Source organism: Saccopteryx leptura, chromosome 6 (genome assembly GCF_036850995.1).
Source record: "Saccopteryx leptura isolate mSacLep1 chromosome 6, mSacLep1_pri_phased_curated, whole genome shotgun sequence".
NCBI lineage: Eukaryota > Metazoa > Chordata > Mammalia > Chiroptera > Emballonuridae > Saccopteryx > Saccopteryx leptura.
Genome location: NC_089508.1, coordinates 169569407 through 169584760, shown reverse-complemented (window position 1 = coordinate 169584760; position 15354 = coordinate 169569407). Strand labels below are relative to the sequence as shown.

The window sequence follows — 15354 nt, the reverse complement described above, 5'->3', positions numbered from 1 at the left end:
CAAAACAAACAAACTCATAGCTACAGAGAACAAATTGATGGTTGTCAGATGGTAGGGGGTTAAGGGATGGGGAAAGCATAAAAAAGGAAAGGGATTAAGATGTACAAATTGCCGGTTATGAAAACAGTCACAGGGAGATAAAGTACATCATAGGAAACATAGTCAATGATGTTGCAACATGTATGGTGTCAAATGGGTGCTAGACTTATCGGGGTGATCACTCCGTACGTTATAGAAAAGTCTAATCGCTGTGTTGTACATCTGAAACTAATATGACTTCAGATGTTAACTACAACTGAAAATAAATTTTAAAAAGATCGCTGCCCTTTCATAGCTTACACTCTAGTGAGCAGAGAAGATAAAAAAAGTAAGTACAAATAAATAATATCATATATTAGATGATAAATACCATGGAAAAATAAAGTATGGTAAGAGAGGGGCTGGCAGTGAAGAGAAGGAATAAAGTTTTGCTTTAAGTTCCTTTCTCTGGGGACACTCTCTTTACCATTTCTATTTTTATTACTTTTCTACTAAAACCAGAGACAATTTCATTTTAAAGTAAATAAGTAACAAGCAATTAAATAAAACTTCTACATAAATAAATATCTAAAGAAGTCATTAAATAATCATTTAACACTATTAAATAATGATAACCGTGCTGCACAGATATGGAAAAGAACGGGAGAGTAGTATTTGAATGTTTAAATTGGGGACTTGTTCAAATAGGGAACGCCAAACACTTTTCTCTCCCACAGCTGAATCCATTTGTGTGGATGGGAAGAGAAAATCAGAACCACTCACCCAAAACGGCAGCTCTGTGCGCCAGAGATGCTGCTCATCTTAAGGCCAGTGGGGAGGGTTCCATCACCTGAACACGCGCGCCTCTGCAACCTGCAGCTTTTGTCTCTTACTTCCAAGACCATCTCTGTGGAGACAGGGGAAGATAAAATACAGAGAGAAATACAAAAGGCCGCGAGGTCATCACAACCCATCGCTTCCTGTGACAGAACTTCACTTACATGATGCCGATGGCCGTACTTCAGTCCCAGGCTTTCTTGCCGAAAGCACTTTCTGAGCAAACTTTTCCAAGCAGAACTAAAGGGCCGTAAGGCAATTTTGTCATAAAAAAAAAAAGAGAGAGACAAATCAGAGAGGGCCCTTTAAAAGGTCATAATGAACCATGAAAAAAGTGACTAGCAAAGTTAGAAAGACTTTATTGTGAAATACAAAATCTTTAATTAGTATTGAAAATGTCTGCCCTGGCAGGTTAGCTCAATTGGTTAGCACCCGCCCCATGTGCCAGCGTTGCAGTTTGATCTCAGTCAGGGCACATACAAGAATCAACCAATGAATGCATGAATCAGTGGAATAACCAATCCATGTTTCTCTCTCTCTCTCTCTCTCTCTCTCTCTCTCTCTCTCTGCTCTCCCCCTCTTCTTTCTCTCTAAAACCAATAAATAAAAATTAAAAAGTAAAATAAGATAAAATGTCTGTAGCTTCCTGGCAATATTATGCAAATAACTGAACTTATGTTGTTATTTGTACCTAAATATGTATCTTCGTTCTATGGAAAATGTGGGTTCAAATCAGCCCTCAGAGGTCCATAGCCTGTCTGTTTCGAGATATGTAATAGGTTTCAAGATATCAAGTCACCAACCCTTGGGGGAAATTCTCATGCTCTGGAAGAAATGCTATTTTAAGACTACCAGCACCAATTCTACTAGTAACTGCAGAACATTATGATTATATGTAATATAAAAATGGAAGTAATGGCAAGAAGTTCATTCAAACAAACAAGCAAAAAAACCCTAAAAAAAACCCCAAACTGTCAAAAATTTTATGTTTTTTACGGACGTTGACTCATCAATAGAGACATGAAGACACCCCCCCCAAAAAAACCCCTCCAAACTGTCAATCAATATACAGTATCTTTTATGACAAAATTGCCTTACCGGCATTTAGTGATGTCGTAAAAATGCTTGCGGCAAAGATGCTTATGGCAAAAATTCCGGACAGAGACGCTGATTTGTGAGTGGTGTGCAGACTCTAGTGGAGACGGGAGCCATCAGCTGCTCACGGCAGGATGTGGGTTTTCCCTTGGGAAGAGGGCCAAGGAGGCAATGCCTGGTGCTGGGGATAAGTTGCAACCATTTTGGTGACAACTTAAATACCTTCAAGTCAGTTTTGTCAGAGTAAGGCCCTGGCAACAAGGCCTTTTTCCTTGCAGGAAAGAAGTTCCCTTACATGTTAATATTAATTACATATGAATGAATAACAAATAATTAGACCTAATATTTATTAAACACTATGTATTAGCCATGCTCTCTATATGCATCATTCTATTTAATTCTTGTGATGACTCTGTGAGATTCTATGATTAGTTTCGATTTCTCAGGTGTAAACACATAGGTTCAGGGAAGTTAATTAACACGCCCCAAAACATATGTATAGTAAATCGAGCCCAGGTTGTCTGGCTCTGAGACTTGTAGGAATCCCAGCTGAACCTATAAATAAGCCTATGGGTGAAGAACAAAGTATCTCCATTCCCTGGCAGAGCGGCAGAAAAAGGTAATGGTTAAAGGAGAGCAGATGTTAGCATTAGAAGAATCTTGTGACTCTGCCATTTATTAGCTGTGTGGATTCGGGAAAATTTTCCAACTGCTTTAGGACTTACAGCGTCCTTTGTTGTCACACTTTAGAGAACTTTTGATCTCTCAGGCCTCCCTGTCTTTGTCCTGGTCTTCCTCCTAGTCCTCGTTGTTGTTGTCATTATCATCATCATCACAACATATATTAAGTGTTTTCTCACCTTAACTTTTACCTGTTATCTGCAACTGCCATGCTATTTCTTTAATTTCTTGGATCAGGACGTGGATGCAAGATACTACTATAAGAATAGTAGTATTCATTTCTTGTACACTTACTACATGCCAAAGTGCTTTTGGTACATTATCTCATTCAATCTTTACAACTACTGCATCAGATAAATGCTGGTGTCATCTATAATTTATAGTCAGAACTCACCTAGAACTCAACGCTGAGGATTTCACTTCCTTTTTTTTCCTACTTACCACCCAGACTACCAGCTGTCTCCAGACTGCCAAAAGAGCATTCATGAAAATAACATGGAATTTATTACAGGAAATGAACCCTCTAGGCTTGACACTATCCACCAACTTGTGCTACTGAGAACCCTGATTGCTCAAGGAATTTCTGTTCCCTCTGTTCCAACTTCCTTTTCCACAGGGTAGTGCCAGTGAACTCCCGGGTCTTCTTCATAGGGAGAGCTGGAAAAAATAGCCAAAGAAAGTGATGCATCTGAAAAGAACAAGGGAGAGTAGTGACCAAGGAATAAGACTCGTGTTTTATTGCAAAGTCCAGCCACTCATTTTGCTTCTTTAACAACCTTGAGTGGCATTGAGTAAAAGATCCTATAAAGGACAAACATATTTGGAGTTATAATCTCCTATTACACTACATAATTTTTTCCATATTTGTGATTATTCTTTCTGATTGCAAATTTAGTACATTTTATTGGAAAACCATAGAAAAAGCAGAAATAGCCGAGCCGTTTTGTATGTTACGGTTTAGATTTTGATTCAATTTAAATTGTTCTCTTTCTGTGCCTATATACGCTTGCCCCACTTTTAAACACCCGGAGTCCAAGGTAAGAGAGACCACGAGCATCCCAGCGGGCAGCAGCACAAATTCACTACCCTCCAGTCCCTACAGCTTGTTTCACCCATCCCCCCTCCCCCTTAGTCTGGTCGCTTACCATTGGTCATTACCATGACAACCAGCAGCTGGCGGGGCGGGCAGCTTCTACCGCAGCAGGGGTGGGGCTGTGGGGGAGGGGGCAGGAGAGGAGGAGCTAGAGGAGGTGTCTGCTGCAAGTTCCTGGCTGCTTCTGAGCTCACCCCATCCTCCGAGAGGGAGGAGGCCAAGTGGTGATGCTGGTGCTGCTGCCGCCTCGACTGCTGATACTCTAGTGGTGCTGGAAGGGTGGTTCCTATTCGCACCATCACCAGCCAGAGACCGAGGGGGAAAAATCCCAGCAGCCGCTGCTGATGTTGGGTACGGAGGCTGCTGCATCCGACTCGGTCACAAGAAAAATGGATTCAGTTTGCCTCTCTCCCTCCTTTCAGCAGCTTCTCCGGGTCTCAGCACGGTAAGTAGGAGACACTAGAGCTATCTTCTTGGTTTTGCTTCTCTTAAATGACCTGTGTCTATATTTGTGGCCTTCACTTGAACAATGACTCCCTTAGAGTAGAAGAGGAAGATGGGGAGACAGATGGGGATGGAGAGAGAGGAAGATTGCCAGGAAAAGAGAAGTAAGAAGGCATCTATCTATTCCTAGATTTTTGTTTGTTTGTTTTTTAATGGTGTTCTGATTTTATCTTGAACGGGCTTAGCATGCAAAGTGAGCCACTTGGTTTCTTTCCTTCTAAGCTTTGCAACAGAATCAGGGGGTGGAAAAAGCTAACAAGAAATGGGTGTTATTGAAAGGAATCATTTCATTTGCAGCTCCCACATACAGAGCTGGGCCTTCCTCAGAAACACATTTGGTGCCTCAGAAGCTTCCCTGCCTCTTTATAAGGTGGTTTTGCTTATTTCTCTCGTTGCTTTGAGAAGGCAGTCCCAGAATTTAGCGTTCTAATCCATATTCTAATGTCCTCTGGTTGGGAAATCATTTGCTGGATACAGTTTTATTTTTGGTACATAGATCTGATTGTGAATATACACATGTATACTCTATAAAATGCATATCATATATACACACCGCTTAACGTTTATGGTGCATTTATGAAACATATTTATATGCAGAGCGTTCTTTGCAATCATTTTTATGGGTTCTAAATGCCCTTGCATGCTTGGAGGTAATAGCCTATTTTTGAAACTATACTTCTAGTTTATAATATTATTCATTGGCTTCATTTGGATTAATCTGAGATTTATTCTTGTTATTGCCCCTTAGTTTTGTTGTGACCAATTAGGACAGATGCCTATCATTTAAGCTGTACTATAGCCCTAGATGGGAATTCGTAGCCTGCCTCTTTTCTTTATTTTTAATTAGGTGTGTGGGGGGCCGATTTGAGAGCCCTGACTTGACAATGATGGGGAAGGGTGGCGGCTTGTGGTCTTATTTTGAGTACAGTATCTTACCAAATGATTGTTGAAATAAATCAGTTTTCTTGAAATTCCACCACAACCCTTTCATGTTTGTGCCTTGTGTCCCAGAAAGCACAAGTGAGCTGGACGGTGAAATGCATTCATTTTATTGACTAGTGCTGCTATTTGCTGTTCATTCCTTCAGTATCCAGGCACCATTTTAGAGTTCTCTCAAATGTTGTGTTATGGATTTACTTCTTTAAGTGGTTGAGTAGAAAAGTGGGATTGTTTGGGGGGAAATCTAGGTATTTCCCAAGTACCCTAGCCATTTCCAAGTTAGCCTGTTTATACAATGACATAAAATAAGCCAGAGCCAAGCATACATAGCACAAGGATGTATGGCTTGTAGCCAAAAAGCTGGGGGTGGGGGCGGGTGGGGAGGGGTTGCGATTTGTATTTTACAAATGCTTACTGGGATCTGCTTGACCTTTTATGATGTCAGGGCTTTAAGGCCACTCAGGAGACTAAAGATGCCTGTGATGAGTAGGGTACAAGGATCCATCACCACCCAGGGTAATGGATTTCATTGAATTAAAGCCAGAAAAAGCCTTACAGGTAAAACTGTGTTAGTAAGTAGTATTACATTCATCATAGGGACTAGTTTTATCCATCGATCTCGTCTCTAACAATATCATTGTCAGTATAAACATTTTTTACAGTGTAAAATATCAATATTTTTTGTTGTAATCTTTCATTTTATTTATAACTTTATATGTATTTGAATCAGCTTTCTAGTTCAATGTCTCTAAGAATAAATGGCCTATTTGGTTTATGTATGGGAAGGCTCTTCAGTGACTTAATGGAAAGAATGCGTTTAGTTTGCTTATGGCATGTTATATATTATATAGATTCACAACTCTGTAAAGTCATGCGAACATGTGCCTAATTATAACAACTACATAAAGTCAAGCAAGGGGAAGTACTGGGCTTGTATGCCATGTCAAAATTTTAATACACTACATCCTGAATTTTTTAATAACTTTTGACCTCCAAAAATTACAATTTCAGGTACATCCATGGTAAGCTTTAAAAAAAATTGAGACACTTTACAGTTGATTCTCTTTTATGTAATGAAAACAGATATCTTGGGGCTTTATTTCCTCTGTGTTGACTTTCCATTGGGATGTGGTTTTTATAGGTGAAGTTGGTACACTTTGAGCAGAGGCAAATCACTCTAGGCCCTTGATGGCGAGCCTTTTTATAAAAACCGCCCACTTTTGCAGTGCTGGTTAACCTGGTTCCTCCCGCCCACTAGTGGGCGTTTCAGCTTTCAAGGTGGGCAGTAGCAGAGCAACCAAACAGCGTGGCGATTGGCCCACCATGAAAGCTGGTCATACCCTGATGGGAAAACAGGTCTAGATTTGGGTCCCACAATTTGAGATGATTACATGGCCTTTGTGGAAGAGCCACAGAAAAGTGAAGTATGTTAAAAGGATTACAAGTTGAATTCTTTTAGAAAGGATAAGGAGGTCCTGGCCAGTGGTTCAGTGGATAGAGTGTCCACCCTTCGTATAGACATCCTGGTCAGGACACACAGGAGAAGCAACCATCTGCTTCCCTCCCTCTCCCTCTCCCCCTTGTCTTCCTCTTTCCTTCCCACAGCCAGTGGCTCAGTTTGTTCAAGCACTGGTCCCCAGTGCTGAGGATGGCTCCCTTGGTCTCAGCTAAGCCTCAGGCGCTAAAAATAGCTCAGTTCATTATAGTATTGGCCCAGCCAGGGCTTGCGGGGGTGGATCCTGGTCAGGGGCACATACAGGAGTGTGTGTCTCTATCTCCCCTCCTCTCACTTAAAAAAAAATTTAAGGAAAACATGGGATTATTACATTTAGAAACTGAGAGATGGCAATTATTTGCTTCAAAAGAGCTCAGGGTATGTACATAACAGATTACTTCTTGCTGTTTTTTGAAACCTAAAATTTGGTCAGTAGGATTCAACTTTATTAGGAAGAATGAAAATTATAAATATAAAATATAGAACTTTCTAATAGCAAAATTGAGCTGTCAGCTATGTAACCATATAAAGCACTGTTATCAAAACCTCTGTAAGTATGACCTAGACATGGATTTATATGAGATGGACTAGATTCTTCCTTAGAAACTCTCTTTTTCTAGAGTGAATTGTCCATTTAAGAGTTTTAGTTGTTCAATATCCAGGTACTTCTAGACTTATACCAGTAAGACTCCATTTTGTAATGGGCATTTAAATTACAGAATCTGATGTGCTCTAGTTGACCAGTGTCACCCCATTAAAATTAATTGTCTAAATAAAAAAAATTGTTAAAAAATTACAGAATCTGGATTTCTCTTAAAGAAATTAAGCCCTGGCCGGATAGCTCAGTTGGTTAGAGCATTGTCCCAATATGCAAAGGTTGCTGTTTTGACCCACAGTCAGGACACATACAAAAACAGATCAATGTTTCTATCTCTCTTTCTCTCTCCCTTCTTCTCTCTCTAAAAATCAGTAAGAAAAAAAATTTTTTTTGAAGAAATCAATTGATCATCTGCATGGAGAAATTTATATGTCCTATAGTCAGGATGAAGAGAACTGAACATCGGCTACTTCACAAGAGTCCTTTCTCAGCACCTGTGGAATCTGATGCCTCACACCATAGTAAAAGTATTTCCCTCTGTATGGCAAACTTTGAAAAATGAAATGGGGTTTAGTGGGGTCGAGATATAAAACAATTCAAGAGCTCTCAAGTTGATGTCAGAAAAACAATATATAAAAGGTACATTCGTGTTATTGTTTAAATGTGCTATTTAATAGCAAGTTAGTTTTATTATCTTTTTCTCAAACGCTATCTTGAAGATGCCATTCTTGTTGAAGTAGTAAATATTTTGACTGGTATTTTAACTTTGGTAAAACTTGTTTTGATTGGAATAAAACACATTATCTAGTTTCTCATTTTGGGATGGGATGTTCTTTGTTTCTTCAAGTGACCTCAAAGCATATTTTAGTTTTATGTCCATGTACATCAGGGTGACTTAGAAAGTGTCTGGACAGTCAAAAAGAAAAAAAAGAGAGAGAAAGAAGAAGAAGAAAAAATAAACTATCTGGAAAGTCAGAACTGTTTTCTTCATTTCTCATAGTTTTATAAAAAGATTAATCCTTTTTTCCCATGTTTGGAGCCTAAAAGAAAACCATTTTGTCATGGAAGTTTCAACTTGACAATCAGTTTTCACTGAAATAAATAAACTAAATTTATACTTGGGTGTTATTCTGAGAGGTCAATTACAATTCCTCCTGTTTTCAAATCCCAGCTCTTAACCTTTTAACTGAAAATGTGTTTTCAAATGAGATGAATTCATCAATTGAAAAACAACTATTTGTGGAGCTCTATATGATAAGCAAAATTGGTATATGCAACATAGAATTTCTTTGGAGGATATAAGCTGTACACACAGGAAAGAGTTAATGACAAAAAATAATACACCTTATATTGATCATCACACCTTATATTCATATAATCTTTTGTAGTTCTCAGTCATTTTACATTGTTTTATTTTTTACTTACATTCCCCCAAATTCTGTCACTGGAATTATTTTAAATAAGTGGAAACAGTCTCACAGAGGTTAGACTTGTTCAAGGTTGGGTTTGAAAAATGGTCTCCAAAATCTCATGACCTGAAATCTGACATATTAGAAAATTTAACAAATTATCTTGCCAATTTGAATTTCCAAATCACAAATAGAGTTAGGTCTGCATTAAATGCCATGATTTGCTCTCTGGTCGTGTCAAATTTGTCTTATAGACTAAGTGTACATTTAAGGTACCAGACAGACAAAAAAATGGTGCACAAATTATTTTGGAGAAGATTGAAGATTCCTGACATTTCAGAAAAATACAGAAGTATTTGTCTACAGAAAAGTCAGCACTTTGTGGGACTGATATGTGCTTATTTAAGTATGACTTTATTATTTTTATTTTTAATTAGAGGTTGGGAGGTAACAATTTTATTCTGTGCTTTGCACCTTGAAGAAACTTAGCTATACCTCCTGCTTATTTGTCCTAAACATCTCTCCACCTACGTGTTCTTAAAAGTAAAAATGACATTAAATAATAACTAAGTGTACAGTACATCACTTCAATAACTTCCTGAGTTTTTTCTCTGGATAAATATTTCTATACTTTTCTGAAAAATCAAAAGTCAAATAAGTACCTTTCTTTAAAATATTCCATGTGTGCCTTTCTTTGCAAATGCCCCCGCACATACTTTGTATGACTATTTGGTAATTCAGTGCTGGCCAAAGAGCACATTGTGACATCTGAACTATCATTTCACATTAATTAGCTTGCAGTACAATTAGATCTGTCACATTAACGACTTCTGCTTTAAATCACTATTCACCAGTACAATTAAAGTTTGTCTTTTAAAGACTCTTCACATTTAAAAAATAGATGCTTATTGGCCCTGGCCAGTTGGCTCAGCGGTAGAGCATTAGCCCAGCGTGTGGAAGTCCCGGGTTTGATTTCTGGCCAGGGCACACAGGAGAAGCACCCATCTGCTTCTCTACCCTTACCCCTCTCCTTTCTATCTCTCTCTTCCCCTCCCACAGCCAAGGCTCCATTGGAGCAAAGTTGCCCTGGGCACTGAGGATGGCTCCATGGCCTCTGCCTCAGGTGCTAGAATGGCTCCAGTTGCAGTGGAGCAATGCCCCAGAGGGGCTGAGCATCGCCCCCTGGTGGGCATGCCAGGTGGATCCCAGTCAGGCACATGTGGGAGTCTGTCTCAGACAGTCTGTCTGCTGCCCCCCGCCCAGCTTCTTGCTTTGGAAAGTACAACAACAACAAAAAATAGATGCGTATTGTGAGGGGGAAAAAAAGATAACACGGGAGTGTTTAAAAAGAAAATCACCCATAAACCTACCATCAAGAAATAATTCCATTTAACATTTTGGAATACTTCTGTGTAGACTTTTTTCCCCCTACTATGATAGTAGAAACACACTCAGACATACGATTTTATAAATGGGACCATACTCTAAGCATTGTTTTATAGTTCTTTTACTATATCAATAAAATACGCCTGTGCTAAATTTTTAATCTTTGTGCATTTTTCTTGATGATTCAAGATGTTTTATTCCCCACTTGGGGTTCTTTACGCTTTGCTTTAAATACCTCTTACAATACAGGTAGATCCTGCTGATTTATAGCAGCTGGGAGTCAAGCATTATTTTCAGGAAATATGAGCTCTGCTCCACAGTCTTGCCACTACCTCTCACAATGGGCATTAAATTAACCTCGGTCATCTCTTGTCTGCTGATAATGAATGAGTTTTGAGCCCCAGTCAGTGAAATCCCTGTTTGAATTCACTAGGACTTCCACCAGGTGCATGCATAAAAAGCAATTCAAAAACAAAAACAAACAAATCTTTTTCAAATTCATGTTATTTGTTTTCTTAGTATTGTAGTGGCATCCTGCAGTCTTAACCGCTGTGACCAACTCAATTCCTTTATGAAAAAATATTTTAAAAACATACATTAGCTGCCATATGACTTCTCAGATGAAACTAAGATGTATTTTTGGCATGTATATTCCTTAAACCTGTATATATATTTTTAATTTCTTTATATTTTATATTTTTACTTTTTATTAAAGTATAGTTGACATACAATATTATATTAGTTTCAGGTGTATAGAATTAGTGATTCTACATTTATATACCTATGATATGATTACTGCAGCGAGCCTATTAACCATCTGTCACTAAACGAAGTTATTATATTACTGATTTTATTTCCTATGCTGTGCTTTACATCTTTATGATTTATTCATGTTACAGCTGCAAGTTTGTACCTGTTATTCCTCCTCAATTTTTTCATCCATTCCTCCTACCCTCTCCAGTCTGGCAGCCATCAGTTTGTTCTCTGTATCTATGAGTCTGTTTCTGTTTTCTTTTAAATATGCATACAGTTTGTAAACGAAAGCCCACTCATCAGGCTTCCTCTTTTAAAATATGGATGATTGGATTCTTCTTATATCTTAAGTCTGAGCTACAATAGGACTCCTTATAAAGGTTCCTATTTGTATCTTATTTCTGTGCACTGTTTCCTTCATAGCATTTATCAGAGTTGTGGTTATAGAGCTATTTATTTACTTGATTTTCCCTACCCATCACTAGATTGGAAGCTCTCTGAGGTCAGAGAATGACACTGTTACTAACAAATGACTTGGCACACCACGTGCATGTGCTCAGTCATTACTGTTGGACTGAATGAATGAATGGATTGTCCCCTGAAACACCTCTGGCCCAAGAGTATAAAAGAGCTTTTCACTAGTAGTTCTTTGCACTGTTTCTCATCCTTTTATTTTGGCTGTGAAGATACCGTGCATTTTGTATTTATATATGTGACAGTCTCAGGATTTTAAATTTTGGTAAAAGAAAACAGTATTTTTTTTTTTTTGTATTTTTCTGAAGTTGGAAACGGGGAGGCAGTCAGACAGACTCCCACATGCGCCTGACCGGGATCCACCCGGCATGCCCACCAGGGGGCGATGCGCTGCCCATCTGGGGCATCGCTCTGTTGCAACCAGAGCCATTCTAGCGCCTGAGGCAGAGGCCACAGAGCATCCTCAGCGCCCAGGCCAACTTTGCTCCAATGGAGCCTTGGTTGCAGGAGGGGAAGAGAGAGACAGAGAGGAAGGAGAGGGGGAGGGTGGAGAAGCAGATGGGTGCTTCTCCTGTGTGCCCTGGCTAGGAATCAAACCCAGGATTCCTGCACGCCAGGCCGACACTCTACCACTGAGCCAACCAGCCAGGGCTGAAAACAGTATTTTTAAAGGTAACAAATCACACCACTTAAAAATCCATTATTAGAACTTGTACACATTATGCTGACATGAATAAGAAAAGCTGTGAACATTTCTTCCCTTGTGGTTCCTTTTATTCCCTTTCAAAAGGAATTGCAAGTCAGAAGCAGTGACATCATTAAGGGAATACCTTTTGTTTCAGTGTAATTTATTAAAATAAATTAGTAATTTTTTTTATTATTAGCAACACTTTACAAGACACACACTCATAACTATATATTTTTGGTTGTCTAGAAAGCCACTCTAATTTACTAATTATAAACAAATCATTTATTCATACCTACATCCAAAAATTAAGCTTAAACCTGACCAGATGGTGGCACAATGGATAGAGTGTTGGACTGGGATACAGAGGACACAGGTTCAAAACCCCAAGGTTGCCAGCTTGAGCCCGGGCTCATCCACCTTGAGCACAGGCTCACCAGCTTGAGCGTGAGGTCACTGACTTGAGCGTGGGATCATAGACATGACCCCATGGTCACTGGCTTGAGCCCAAAGATCCCTAGCTTGAAGTCCAAGGTTGCTGGCTTGAGCCCAAGGTTGCTGACTTGAGCAAGGGATCATTCAGTTTGCTGTAGCCCCCCCAGTCAAGGCTCATACGAAAAAAGCAATCAATGAACAACTAAGGTGCCGCAACAAAGAATTGATGCTTCTCATCTCTTTCCCTTCCTGTCTTTCTGTCCCTATCTGTCCCTCTCTCTGTCTCTGTAACACACAAAAAAATAAATTAAGGCAGCATTTTGCTTTTATGAAAGTTTTGAAATCAAATATAAAAAGAGTAATTTGGAAGAGTGAGGTGTACGTGATAAATACAGAGAAATATCTTTAAACCAATGGGAACAGCCACCTCTATAGGTGTCCAACCTGCTGAAACAGTAAAACTTAAGTATGAGGAAAACGTCTTTGTCCCCTTACTCGTCCTGGCATCTCTATCAACATCATTTACTGCAATGCTTGAAATTCTGGAGTCCAACTGCAATTAAATTTACACAGAAAACCAAATCTAAGTTTAGTCAATACTCTCTGGTCAGAAAACAATTCGTTGGTATTATTTTCAAGGAGATTTTGCTGAGATCATTGTGAATCTAAAAAAGCCTTGTAAGCATGTGCTTAAAGAAAAAGGATGGTATTTTCATCATCCATTCTGTTCCAAACTGGAAAGTTTCCCCTGGAAAATGCTACCCATTATAACCACAATGAACATGTAAATCCACTAAATCATTCTCACCCACATTTCTTATCCAGCTCTTTCCTGTGCAGCATTTCATGGAAAGAGGTGCCTTCCAAAAATAAGCTAAGCTCTTACTATTATAGTCTTTCTGATCCACATTTAAATCCCATAAACTATTTATAGGTCAGATATACCTAAGTTGAACAGCAAAGCAAAAATTGTGTTTTTTTTAAATGCAAGAATGCTGATGGAAACAACTAGAAAGACTATTTTAAATACATATCATTTTATAAAATTTAGGATACGGTGTCATTCTACCAACAAACCATGAAAAGAATAACAAGATAATTGACAATATTTTATGTAACAATAACCGATCTGGAGAGTTTATAGTAAAAATCAACACTGAATTCACATGAGAATTCATAAGATTCTAATTTTGCTAATTGACAGTGACAAGACAGAGAGGACTTAGGTGTTTTGAAGATAGTATAGATCGCATTTTGCTTTCCTATGAATTTCCTACATGATTCAGAAAATAGATACTCTGAAATCACTGGGGGTTTCTCCATCCACCGCTCTGCTCTGGGTACCTAGACCCAGGAGAAGGAATTACTCCTACTCCATTGGCTCAGTCTTTGTCCCCTGCATCTCTTAAGGAAGAATGAAGTGGTAGTTAATTAACTACAAAATAAACTTGTATTTTAGAAAACAAATGAATTTTTTTGCTGTGTAAGGAAAAAATTTGAATTATGTCTTTTTTGGGGGGAGGGGGTTACTTATTTTTATTATTAAAGCACTTCCTTTAATGAAAGCATCTACAAAATTTAGAATTTATAGTATTTTGAGTGAGGTGCCTAAACCATTAGTAATCATTAAAAATAAGCCCTAATTTTTAAAAAATGAAATAACGAGAAACCCCTTACTTCTAGTCAATTTTGCATAAAAGGAACAGTTAGCCATCTTCCTTCTCAGCTAGATTGTCCGTATTTTAGGCTCCACAGGGTACAATGCTACACTCTGAAACAAGAGAAAGGAACAGATCAGCCTGCAACAGAGAAATTGATTCTTCCACCACTGTGCGACCTTCAGGTTTTTACCCTCTGCGGAGCCCAGTGTCTAAATGCAGGCTTAAACATGCCCATTTCATATTAATTCTCCTCTCTGGACAGGTTTGAATATCCATATTGTCTGTCTCTGTGGTGTATGATTTTATATTTTGCTTTTTTCATTCCACCTACGGTTTTTGAAATCAAACCTAAATGGTTTAGCCAAGGTCCCTGGAAGGTAGTAAAGAGACAGGATTAATATTTCTAGTAACTCACTCGTCATTTGCTTACCGAGCTTTCACTAACATTTGTATAGTTTGGAAACACTAACGGTCTAAATTTCTTTTATAGAATCCTCTTCCTTTGAAACATCGATCTTTGGCTGCATGGTCAACTGTAATCTAAGCAGAATCGATCCGTTAGCTCACGTGGTACCATCACTTACACATTCTTGATGTTCCTTAAATGCTGTTTGACTAACGCAAGAATCTTTATGGCTGAGAGTAGCGGATAAAATAGTGGAAAAGTGTTTTGTTCAGGAGACAGTAATTTTGCAAAGCAGCACTATCCCTTGGGTCAGTCTGAAAAAGATCTTCAGACTCGATGCTGACTCATTGCTATGATTTGGAAGAATTGGGGATATCCATAGTTTCAAATTTCTTTATAATTCAAGTAAAACAATTTATTCCAACAATGAATGGGATAGCTTTGACCTTCTCAGTAACAAGGCTATCTGACATGCTCTGAATACAACAAAGTATAAAAAGAGAAAAAAATGGAATGACTTACTTTTCCTAACTTATCCAGAACAAAAGGAAAAAGCTAAATTCTTTGAGCACTTATTATGTGTCTATTGTACTGTTTTCATTCGTGTCCAGATTTTGCAGTCTTTACAACAGAAGTGTTGTTCTTCCCACATCAGAAGAGGAAAATGAAGCTCAGATAGGTTAAATATTCCAGCTAAATCCACTCAGTTCATGAGTTTCAAGCAGAAATTGAAGTCAGGTCTGATTATATAGCACAGTGGGTAAAAACTGGAACTTTGTAGACTTGAACTCATGCAGGGAAGAGTTCATAATCATGTGTAAAATGTTTGTAAACAACAATATATGTGCTTCCAGCACAGTATTTTTAAAAACATAATCTTACCCA

General features: G+C 38.5%; 1 protein-coding gene across 1 annotated transcript in view; it reads left to right on the top strand.

The window, feature by feature from the left end:
* Positions 1-3933: 3933 nt before the first annotated feature.
* Positions 3934-15354, top strand: part of JAKMIP2 (janus kinase and microtubule interacting protein 2) — a 164716-nt gene continuing 153295 nt past the window's right edge. The window contains exon 1 of the mRNA XM_066342022.1: positions 3934-4169. The gene's annotated coding sequence lies outside the window, so the exon portion shown is untranslated. The remainder of the gene's footprint in view (positions 4170-15354) is intronic.